Raw genomic sequence first — 12836 nt, forward strand, 5'->3', positions numbered from 1 at the left:
AATAATTGCCGGATTAACCGTTACCGGATAAATTGTTACGAGTTTCACTATAGTACGCTATGTGACTGTTTCTGTATTCGATTATTTTAATTATTTGATCGAAACCTTTCAAATGTTTGACAAACACTGCATTTTAATTTGCGCTTTAGATTAGAAATTTGTCTCTCAGACATGATCATTTATTAGATTGTTATTTGTTTCGAAGATTACTTCAGCATCATCTGAACCATACATAGTCCATGTGTCGTGTATATTTTCAAAGATGATGACTTCTAGAAAGAACCGCCATGAAGTAATTTGCACATCCACAATAATAGAAAATAAATAACGCGCGTATGGTGACATAAATGTTGAAGAAAGCGATCAAACGTACAAATGCAAATTTCGATAATATATATTTGTACTTACCACGATTGGAATGAAACATCCTTTGGGGCTCGATCAGCGAATAAGTTTTGGCGCGCATCTCGCGGTCCCTCTCTCTGTCTTCCTCCCACTCCTTGATGTAAAGCAACGCTACCTCTACCGAGTCACGGCGCCTTCAGTATGATCCACGCGGCCAAACCGCGAGGGTGCGTAAGAATACAATTTGACGTGTTACTCTTGGAAATATTACGACCGACATAAATTATTTCTCATCGATTCTGTGATTGTGAGAAAGTACCAAATAATCATGTTGTTCGGTGCACGTTTAATGTGTACAAAGTGAACTGATCTATGCCGATCGTCGAGTCAATTCGTCGGGGAAACTCTTTCAGAACTTTGGGAACGCGTTGTAACAATCACGTGAAAAATTTTCGAGTCAATTTTCAGTATTATTTGAAATGTAAATTGTCAAAGTTTCAAACGATCGATTCCAATTAGAAATGCAAAATCGAATTCGGAATTTATTTTAGAGGTTGCGAAATCGCGATCTGTTTGGCCGACGAGTTGCAATCGTTTCTTTCGTGAGGTTAAGGAAACGAGGACGCAAAACCAGCCGCGATTAGTCGAGAAACATTATCAAACGAAAGATAAAAGTGAAGTCGTTTACCGAATTACCTGCACACAGACGAGAACCAGTTCTCAGCGAGGCGAGATAGAGTTACAGATTCTCACTGATCGTTCTAGATTACTGGTAAACACACTGTGTTTTTACGGCCACAGAATCCGCGTGACGCGGTAGCAGAAGGAACTAATAATTCAAATCCGTTAAAAAGTTCGAAAGATGCCTGGTACCGGGACGACATCTCGCGGAGTTATTTCACGCGCCAGTAAACAGCAATGAGTTTCAAACTCATTTTTTCGTCAACGAGTAACGAACGAACTTTTTTTTCCCCCGTGAACGCACATTTGTGTATTTTATCCGTGACTTTGATCTTATTTCATTCGTTGGTACGCGTTGAACGCTTCATGACTTGTAGAAATCGACGTATCGAACTCAGGCCGCCACTCGAACGTTCATAATGATCCACTCCATCACTGATGAAACCGTTCAACAATCCCTCTCGCGGGTTCATTTATCTCAATCGAGGATTCGGTTGATCGCGCTTTCCCTCGCGGAGGAGCCGGAACGATTCGACCGTGAATTTTATTGATCGGACCTCTGCCGTAATTCGAAATCTAAGACGACGTGTCTGGCGCCGTGTCGTCTCGCACTCCCGAACACTAACCGTCTGATGTTGGCTGCGAGACGTAATTATCGCTTCGCTATCGATCATCGATCGATAGTTCGATGAAGAATCTCGCGGCGATTCCTCGCTACTGTGAAAACCGCGAGTGACGTTCGAATCCGATAACGGTGGAAATGATCGACGAAAGTTCACGTTAGTGTGAACGAGAAATTGTGCCGTGACAAGGGAGAATTCGAGCAAAGTTCGGGAGTAAAAATTCCAAAGAAAGAAAAACATGTAAGTAAAATGTCCGTCAGATATATTTCAGATTAAGAAAACTCGTAGTCGTTCTTCTCGTACTTTGAATTAATTATTTGAATTTTTCTATAGGCAAATATTTCGAAGGAAACGAAACTTAGAAATTGTTTCATACAACGTTTCGTTTTCGAGGAAATATAGAACATTTATTTAATGTACGGAGATTTGGCTAATTCCAAGCTGAACACGAGCAAGCAATTAAGGAGAGGTTATTCTACTTGCGAAGATAAATGAAAAAATAAGATTTATCCACTTAGACACTCCATTTTCTAAAAAAAAAAAAATAGCTCGTATACGTTAGTTAAGAATTAGCGTGGTACAATTTTCGAACATCACTTCGAATTCAAATTAGAAACCTGACATCGAACAAAAAAATTCATTTGATATTTTCTGCTTGTTTTCGCACGCAGAGTAAACTCGCGCGGACATTCCACTTCCGTTCATTCCGGTATTAGTCGAATTCAAATGTATAAATTTTCAAATTCCATTTTCTGGAAAATGAAGCGTCGTGTGAAAAAAATTTCGCGTATCATCGATCTATTTTCACGCAATGACTACATACATATAGTTATTGATCTCATCAAATTTAATCTTTAACTAAATTAAGCTATAACCTAACAACGTTCGAACAATATGAATGACATATTTATAATTAAACTGCAGATTTTTATGCATTTACAGGAAATTTTGCAGACAATGCATGTGATATGAACAAAATATTTCAACTATACTGCTTTCAATAATATGATAATTTGATACGTAAAATCATTTTGCGTATAAATCATTATATTTATTTTCCATAAATTATATACTCTACAAATTGAATAATTTTTTAAATTCTAAACTTGTCATTTTCTATTCAATTCTAATTCGAAAAATACGAATGTGCATAAGAAAATCTGCTTCCGATTTATAATATCATTCATATAGTTTGTATAATGAAACGAAGATGATTTTGTTGAATTTGCAACTCGATTAAGAAGCATTATTCTTGTAATACTTCCAAGAAATTCAATCAATTCTAATCATGATTGAAATTCAGTCTTATCTACGCTTGGTCTAAAGTATCCCTTCTATTTATCGACCTATATTGGGATGCAGATTCTATCATAACGAAGTGCAGCACCGCGAAAACGAATCTGTTGCCCCTTTATAACCCGATTTGGCCCGGAAGTACAAGCAATTTATACCATCCTGTCGCTTATTCCTTTTTCGTACTCTTGTTGTGCTCTTGTCGATGGAAAAGCACAGTACTAAATCTTGCACGTGGCCTAAGCAATTTTGCGAAAATCTACTTGTAGGCTCCATTACCAGCAATATTTCATTAGAATCTCTCTTAGCAAAGATATGTTTCCCCCATGAAATTGAACAATAAAACAGATTCAATCTCATTTCTTCAACGATAAAATAAAAGTCTATAAAAAGAGATTTAGTAATATAAAAACAGGTTAGTTAGAGTATAATAAATGAAATGTTTGATTCTGTCGTATTAATGTTTCTTTATCTTTTTCTCAGTAAATATTTAAATCTTTGGAGATGTTTGAAATACAATTTATTCCTTCCTTGAAGAATATTAAATTAAATTGTTATGTAAAAAATTAAATACACATTTTGACGTCATTGTGAAATAAGTTTGCAGTTACTATAGAAATATCTAGTTGACCATCGTTTTCGATATTTATATTTCCCAATCTAAATATTTTTTTACGTCAGTGACAGGTAATCATTTCCTGCGTTGTATCGAAGTTTAAAGCTTCATAAAAATGTATTGAAATTCGATGTTGGCTCGTGACTCGCTTTGATACACAATCTACCTTTTGTTAACAAAACAATTGACACAACACCGATCGTGTTACGTTTGGTTAGCATCAAACTTTAAATCAACATTTAACAAATGTTGTGCATTAGTCAGTAAATTCCGAATGATTTTACATGTTCGCGGTGTCAGACATTTCATATACAATGTGAAATGTAGGTGTATCTAATAGCAAATCTATTCCTAGATTCTGTTTATTTTGACTTGTATAAGTGACTTCGGAAAATTTCTGTACATTCAAATTAAAATTGCAGATATTTTAGATTCTTATAATCTAAAATATCTGCAATATCGCAAGCAAAAAAATATCGTAAGGAAATTTTAAGAGATCGCTGCAAAGGGGAGGCCTGAATCTTCAAGATCGTGGTGGATTTAATTTTCGTGTGTCCATAAAAATATTAAAACGCAATTTTCGAAAGATAAAGTGTCTTTATTTCATATAAAATTATGTATAAAACATTTTTTGAATCTCGGAATTTAAAATTTTTTTGTATCTCACGTTTTAAAGTGAGCTTAATTCTACTACAATCTGTACTTTTCTTACAATCTTGCAGCAGTTACAGAAAATTCATCGAGTACAAAGAAAGCCACTGTTTACTAACAAAAATATGAAATTGCGTAAACACAATTTAATGATGTATTTTTTTTTTAATCGAAAAATCGTTTCTTTGTTCTGGCTTATGCGTCTTTGTGTCATAGAGTTGATCGTCTGTGAAAAGAGAGAGCTTTGAAAAATAGTCTTTTATTCGTTTCCAATAACATTATTGCTGGACCGATCGCGAAAGTTACATCGGAATCCACAGTGGTGTGTCTGCCTGTAAAATACCACTACGTGATCGGTGATTGACGTTTTGATAGAATCTGCTTTCGATGAAAACACATCGGTGTCTCGGATTCGTGCATTCATTTTTCTTTCATAATCTTTTACAATTGTTGGAACAGGGATCGTAAAAAAGTAAATAGATTTCTTCCAAAAAAGTAGCTATGAAATGTAATAACTTTTCGTTATGAGAGATTTAATTCTATCTCTAAAAAATTTTATTCCCCTCGGCAAAAAATCGCGTTGAAGTCTGTATAACAACGAACTATGTATAACCGACTGAACTTTATTAAACGCTCTTTACAAAATTGCATCATATCTCTTGCATAACAATATTTTAGCAAAGATAATTTGCTAGCAATTTTTTACTATTCGCAAATCTTTTGTTTCTTTCTCTCTAACGTACAGTGAGTTTCATTCGTCGGAATAAAATGTAAATTCTCTGAAGAGTACTTTTGAAACCTGATTTTGGATTTTGAGTAATCTCGGTATCTTAATAAGAATATCGCTTTTACAAACATTGAGATTTATTGCATATGAATTTGACAAATGTCTACAATTAATCAAAACTTCGTGATTTCTGTTAAATAATATTTATCAAACATTGAAGTTCCAAGCTTATCGAGTTTAACATGATCGATCGATATAATCTGTCAACTGTTTTGTTATAAAAAGATAGATTATATGTCAAAATGAACCGTGAATGATTGTCAAATTTTAATAAAGTTCTTATAAAGATTTTTAACTGTAATGACTTGGATTTGCTGATTTTTATACATTTAGGAAATTTTAATGTAAAAGAATGTACATATATGAGAAAGTATGTAAAATATCTAAAATATTCTTTTTATGGCATTTAAAACGTGAAACAATTTTATATCCAAATTCTATTTTTTAATCATGTTCTCAGAAATATGAATTCACATAAAAATCCGCTGTCTAGTGACGATCATGAAACTGTTTTACAATGCACTGAATGTACTTAGGGATTTGAATTTTATATCAAATTAGAAATTTGATTAAATTTAAAAAAAACCTACAGACGTTGAAATTTACATTGTAAGTTTCGCTATTTCGTCTGCATAATTTTATTAAGTAGCATTGCATTAACTTTATCCATGATTTTATATTCAAGATTCGAATATAGAATAGTTCTCTATGTTGGAAAGTGATCGCTAAAAAGAGATATTTTCACGGCGTGTGTATAACGATCACGTAAAGCTCGTAGAATTATGGATTAGACCAAGTCACAGGTTTCAGTATGCAACAACTTCACTCCGCAAGGATTCATGAAACAGGGACGTCAATTAATTTCCTGTCACTTCCGTATACGTGTAATTGTTACAGCTAATTATATAGTTCAACAAGTTGTTGTTCAACTTCAAAATATCACGATTAATAATGTTTTAATAAATTCAAGACAGAATTTCTAGAATAAATCATAACAAATGTGAAAGTATTTTTTATTATATGTTTATTCTGTTGTCAAGCTTGTTAACTCTCATCCGTTTTTCATTTTTTCAATTAAAGTTGTCCCTTGATGACAAATTGATAATAATGATAAAAAAGTTAGTATAACGAAAACATAACTAGTTTGTATTTGTAACTAGTTTTTTTATTAACAATAAATGAACTAGATTTCTATTCAATCGCGGACAAGATCCACACAAATTTTATTCTAACGTATAGTATTATTATATGAATCCAATGTCTAACATATGTAATTCTTTATTTTTGTGTAATTCTTTATTTTTCTTTTGATGGAACTAAAGATATCTACTTCAAAAGTAGTATAATAGTAATAAAACAATGTACTTTATAATACTGTGAATTATTTTCAACTCTGACAGTATATTTTATATTGACAGCATATTAGAGAAATAGAAATCACAAAGTTTCATTTTCGTATCTGTATTTGTGTATTGCAAATAAGAAGAATGTGTCAAATTGACGCAAAGAAAGGATGAGGGCTAATTGTTAATGTCAACAATTCAATTGGAATTATCTTTGCATTTTTATTTATTTATTTTCTATTATTTCGTAGTCATTCGAAACATTCTCATCTAAATGTTCTTCTCGCATTGTACAAATAAATAAATTTCAAAGTGAATTTTATTTTCCAAAAGGAGTGTAATGCACAAAGAAAAAACAAATCCGCAGTCGCGACAGAGAGATCTAAAAACTTTTATTATTCATCGTTTAAAGCATCTCTTTCTCTGTTCGTGCGATTGGAGCTTTTATGTATGAAAGTTTTCAACGTACGCCGATCGACATGGTGTATCACTAGAAATCGAATGATAACGATAAAAGAAATCGAGGAAACAGAATTCCCTTGTGTTAGATATTGCGTAGGGTACTTTTTATTAAAAGTTATTTTGTGTTTTGTCATTGCTGCCACAATCCTTCAATTTTAGAAAAGATTTTTAATTCTTTAGTTGAGAAACGTACGTAAATCGGAAAAAAACTCAACAAATATCTTAATAACGCATACGAATTAAATAAACTTTTACGAAACTTTCAAACGTGGATTAAAATTTTTTTTTTTTTTTTTTTAATTACATTTAAAATGAAGGTTCTACATTAATTCTAAACTGCAGGATTTCACATTTTTATCAACACGGTCAAAGAAATGGAACCTAAGCAAAAAATTCGTTTCACTCGCCATATACTATAGCTAGACTGTTTTGATGCATTTGTTAGAAATTTAAATATGCAAAAATACATGATGTGATATCTATGTAAAATATCCGTGGTATAGTTCTCGTATATACATATGTAAAAAGTATATACATGTAAAAATTTAAATGCATAAACATTCACAGTTTAACTATAACGACTGCTATACTTCGAATTTTTCATGCAATTCTGCGTTAAAATCTACAGAGTAATCATTATTATGTTGCTGCATTCTGTTCATTTAATTTTCCGAATAATTCTGCAAATACGTGCACTTCGTTTAGCTATCATTTTGTGCTGGTAGAACAGGCTAAATACTCGACAAGCGAAGAGGAACAGATAGAAGGCAGGAATAGAATAATCCACTGTGACACGAAACGCTGTCATTGGCCTTAGTAACCTGCTCTGATGTGTATCATATCTCGTTATCGAGTCGTATTATTTTCCATGCAGCTCCGTTAACAAATTACATCCGTATCTCGTTCCCATCGGTCGATGTCCAATCAGCTAAATTCATGCTTTGCCCCCTACATACATCACCGACACAGAACGGCCGATGCACTTTGCCCGTGATAGCGTGTCTGCTTGTAAGCCTCTGCACTTTTCTAAATCTACCGTCGCGGTTTTTACTACTTTGCGTCTCTCTTTCTCCGCTCGTACCGGGTTATCGAAATCCGTCTTACTCTTGCGAGAAATACGTACCTTTTAATAGCTGGTTAATAGCAGTTAAATACGTTCTCCTATTTAATTTAATTTATTAGATTGATGCGTATGAAATGTCAGCGTTTTCTAAATTATCAACTACGACGGATAGTCAAAAATATTCGTTGGAGCTCGCATTAAAAATCTGAAGTAAGGTAGGATCTCGTGCAACGCGGTACTTTTAGAATACGAATTAAAAATTGCGCTACTGACCTCGTGTAACGCGATTAAAAAAATTGCTGAAAAAGACTCATTTGTGACGTGAAAACGTATGCATTTTAAAATTGACTCGATCGTTACAGTTTTGTCTCGATTTTTATGCAATAAGAGGCGCTTGTTTAAAGAGAGATTTTTAATCTGTTACAAATAAGTAATTTTCACTTTCAGCAGATTTTATGTCATATATGATAATATTCTGATTGGTCAATAATGAGACTCGAATATTCCCTCTTTAAATATGAATTTTCTTGGCATTAAACTGATTTTATGTTTTTAATATAATTATTAATTGACCATGAGATAAAATTTATTAAGTGGCATTGATTTTTCAGATTCAGACTTCAAATAAACGACATTTCATATATGTATATTCAAGCTACAATCCAAACCAACCCCGATATTTATAAAAAATATTGCATAATTTTTACAAATCTTCGAACCTGCTATTATAAAGACATCATGGAAGTCTTAGTGTTATTAATCACGATTTTATCTACAATTTTTCACAACACTCTCTCTTTCTTTCAATGTTAATTTTGCTCAAACATCCGCTATCTATTTTACTATTCCTCATTGTTTATAAATGTTGCTTCTACCTAGTATTATCTCTCCTGCCGTCATCACGTTGAAACAAAATTCAGACACTTATTCGCGCCGTATCTGACAGGGAAGTAATAACATCGCAAGTTTTCTCGCAACGAGATATCGAGAATTGTAATGCACACCGTCTCGAGTCCATCGCCTCGAATTAACCGGCGGAATGTTTTTGCAAACCTGGAATTAGAAATCTCGTTTACGTCTGTGTCCGTCGCCGCAGTAATTACAAAGGTAATTAAACATGACGTGGCGAGATGCTCCGACGTTTACGAAGTGGCTAACTCGAAATGCGTTTCTTAATTAGAAATCTTCCAGATGAGACATTGAAGAACTTGCCCGGCAAGTCCTAATGGATCGCGAAAGCTGCCGGCTATGTCGTTGGAAAATTGCAATCCCTTAAGTTTGCAAATTCTTTTCTGAAACCACCGCAGTTTGATCCTTCTGTAAACAGATTTTTAAACGTACATTTCCGTTCATAAGTCACTTGCGTTCTATTTTGAACAGAATTTTACAGATTACTATATATAACACTTATATAACTCTCTTTTAGGATTTTGTTTACAAGTTTTATTATTATATTGCAATATCTTGACGAAATTAAATATATTATTAATTATAATTAATATATAATAATATAATTATATTATATATATAATTATAATTATATAAAATAAAATTATAAATAAAATATAATATTATTAATTATAATTAATATATTATTAATTTTAAATATATGATATTAAATACATGTAATTTAAATATCAGTTGACGAAATTTCAAGTTTATAAATTATAAATTACAAGTTTATGCAAGGTAAGAAAAGTAACATCTGATTGTGTTATGCCAGCTATAAAATACGGAAGTATTTTAACGAAAATTGAAAGAACTTGAAAAAAGAACAATATACATACTTGAATATTCTGTGCAATGTTTTTTAGCAAAACATATTTATATAGAACAATGATCTAAAACACATTTGAAATCTATATAAATTATTTAACCTTTTGACTGTTTAAAATTATCAAAATTTTGATATTGAATTGAGGAACATATAACAAATTACTAGTAAAATTACCAAAAATTTTAAATATTGAATGACAAGCACACAAGAAAATAAAAATGCATTCATATATGTATGTATCTTTTGATGTATTTATTCAACACACATATTGCAGCGTGTTATTCTCTCTTTGAAATATTCTTTTATTAATCTTACAAACATAGAACTCTAATGCACACATTCGAAGGGTTAAAGGATTTCAAAAAATAGTAATAAAGTTAAGATTCACCCCGTAATCGCGACTGATCATTTCCAGTATAAATCGCAGCCGTATCTTAAATTTTAATTTCACTAAATGTCCGATGATGTGTGAGCAGTAGTGTATACGAAATAAAAAATATTGTTTCGACAAGGAGCGCCCGTAGTTGATTATCCGCGACATGTTCAACGTATAAATATTTGAGGATTTCCTACTTTTGGAGGATGTTTTTCTTACACAAGCTAGAACAATTTGTTGCTGTACGGACCGTAATTCTTCTGGCGTTTGTCTTGGACTGTACACGGGAATGAAAAATGGCGTGAATGTAAAGAGAATGACTAAAAGAAACGTAATGTATCCTTGTGTTATCGATAAAACAGACGACGATTGTAAAATTGGATCTGTTTCTGGCGTATAAATCTTTCGGCCTCTCTGCATCTCTATCTCGTCGTTTCTTTACTTTTTATGATCTCGCTATGTCCAGCATATTTATAACAATAGCAACAACAATAAGAATAACATGGGTGTCTGCCAACCATGACTCAACCTATTTTTTACTCTCGCTCTCTCTCTCTGTCTCTCTCTTTCTCTCGTTTTCATTCAATTTCACTCTATTATCTTATTGCCCTATTTATTACATCCTTTTCATTCTATTAAATTCTCTTTAGTCTTGTCAACTACTCTCTTTCTATTCTTCAATCTTTTTACTTTGTCTTTCCCTTTCTATTTTCTATTCTCATGCCTCTGTAGATATCCCTATATATATTACAATTCTTTGTTACATATTCTAGTCTTCCAAATTTATTTCCGTGCAGATTCACAAATGTGTTACATATCTGACTCGTTACATTTGCAGATTGCTATATTTTCAAATTTCTGTGCAGAACTTTCATTAGCTTCAACTCTAAATTGATATCGTTGGACGTTGAAAGCGATGAAAATTTAGTTTCCACGTTACTTAGTTTTGGTAGTTTATTTATTTGATTTAATTTCGCAACTAATTTTTGCCAAAGAGAATATAAAATACAAAATTAAGTACCTTGAACGTTTGTAATATAGTACAGATGATTGCAATGATCATTTGTGATCTCGCAATGGCTATCGTTTGATAGTTTTATTATTATTTAAACGTCATTCACGTTTGATTTCCTTGTACACCATATTTCGCCAAATCTTTCGCCACGTGTATATGTAGTTTAATTGATTTCATCGGCCGACTGTCGCGTTGCCTATCTTGTCGAACGAGATTCTCGCGGACCGTTTCGTTACTGTACAAATTAATGACAACGCGTCGATACGCCCGAGCGATTTATCGATGCTCGATATTAACGACTCTGATACAGAGGTTCCACCAGCGGCGAAATTCGTCGATTTCATTAGAGCGACACGTTGTTTTTACGTCGATGCATCCGGCGCGGCGATTTCACGCGTACGTTTTAACAAGAATTGATAACCCAGCTAATGTTCTAACCGCGCGGAAATTTCAGAAACTCGCGTGTCGTGCCACTACAGCGCATCGACGCATTGTTTCCCTGATGCATTCCACGAATTGGAAAAGAATATATTTTAAATTTTCCTTGAGAGACTGTTGAGAAAATAACGAAAGTTCAGATGATTAAATAGATCGGGCGGAATTTTTATCGACGTATGGCGTTCCCTCGTATAGTATTTCTACTTCGTTCGAATCACGGCTCTCAACATCGATCAAGCGCGGTTCACAATTAGAAACGTAACTTAAGCGTGAAACAGACAGGTTCGGATTTCCAGCTGTCTTCCGCAGAATCTGATCGCATTAATTGCCAGAGGACGCAACAGATTCTAATTTACGGAGCGAAATGAACAGGTGATATAGTGAATAGACGCTAAATGGAAAATTTTGCGAGGGTAGATGGAAAAATTGCTACCTGCGATAATTCAGTAAACTTGTTCAATTGAATTAATGGTATTTTAATTGACGTTTCTCGTCACGACGACTTCTTAATCGATATCAAATTGTACGATAATAATAAATTATCGTAATTAATTGATAACATTACTACATTGAATATTATGCAAACGTTAATTCGATTCATGATAAACTCAACGTAATGAATGTTACTAAAACGAATAATCGGTATATTATATTTCAATATTGTCGTATCGAAATATCACGTGTCGTTGTATTAAGAACTGCTTAAAAATTAATTTAAAAAATCTAGATCGATCAATATCAAAATAGATGTTTCTTGAGAAAGATTCCAAGCGAAATGGAGTCAATCTCCAATCTGCTATCAAGGGACTACATTCGAAGCAAGGCACTTCTAATTAGACGCCTTGATTAACAAGTAGCTAAAAATATCAACTCGGATGGGATCAAAGAAATGAAAAGCCGATTCTTTCTCCTGCTGTTTCCGACGTGGAAAGGAAAGGTCAAAGAAGTGTTTCGTTTGCCCAGAAAAGAAGGGCGAAGAATTCGAAATTAGTCGGATGCTTTTCATAAGTTCTCGAACGAATAATTAGAAATGACAATGTGAACGTGCATCCTCGATAATTATCCAATTACCTTTTTAATTAGAATTCATATATACAGAGTGTTTCGTAACTTGTGGGACCCACTTCGGAAGCTGATTGTACGCCTAAAAATAATGAAAAAAAGTCATATAAATATATGTCCTATCTGTCTTCGTTTATGAGATACAATGAATTTTATAAACAGAGCAAACTCTAGTAAGCTAGTTTTGCCAGGGATGGTATATTCAATTTTCATAATAATCATAACATGTTATTGTGCATTCAAGACATCAACACCAGTTTAGTTTAAACGTATGGGCAGGAATAATTGATAAATTTTTAATTGG

General features: G+C 33.0%; 1 protein-coding gene across 1 annotated transcript in view; it reads left to right on the forward strand.

Moving 5' to 3' along the window:
• The first annotated feature begins 833 nt into the window (after window positions 1–833).
• The window catches only part of LOC122536381 (5-hydroxytryptamine receptor 2B), a 65535-nt gene continuing 53532 nt past the window's right edge, over window positions 834–12836 (forward strand). The window contains exon 1 of the mRNA XM_043668711.1: window positions 834–1889. The gene's annotated coding sequence lies outside the window, so the exon portion shown is untranslated. The remainder of the gene's footprint in view (window positions 1890–12836) is intronic.

The sequence above is a fragment of the Frieseomelitta varia genome, unplaced genomic scaffold (genome assembly GCF_011392965.1).
Source record: "Frieseomelitta varia isolate USP_RPSP 00005682 unplaced genomic scaffold, Fvar_1.2 scaffold_827, whole genome shotgun sequence".
In the NCBI taxonomy this organism is placed as follows: domain Eukaryota; kingdom Metazoa; phylum Arthropoda; class Insecta; order Hymenoptera; family Apidae; genus Frieseomelitta; species Frieseomelitta varia.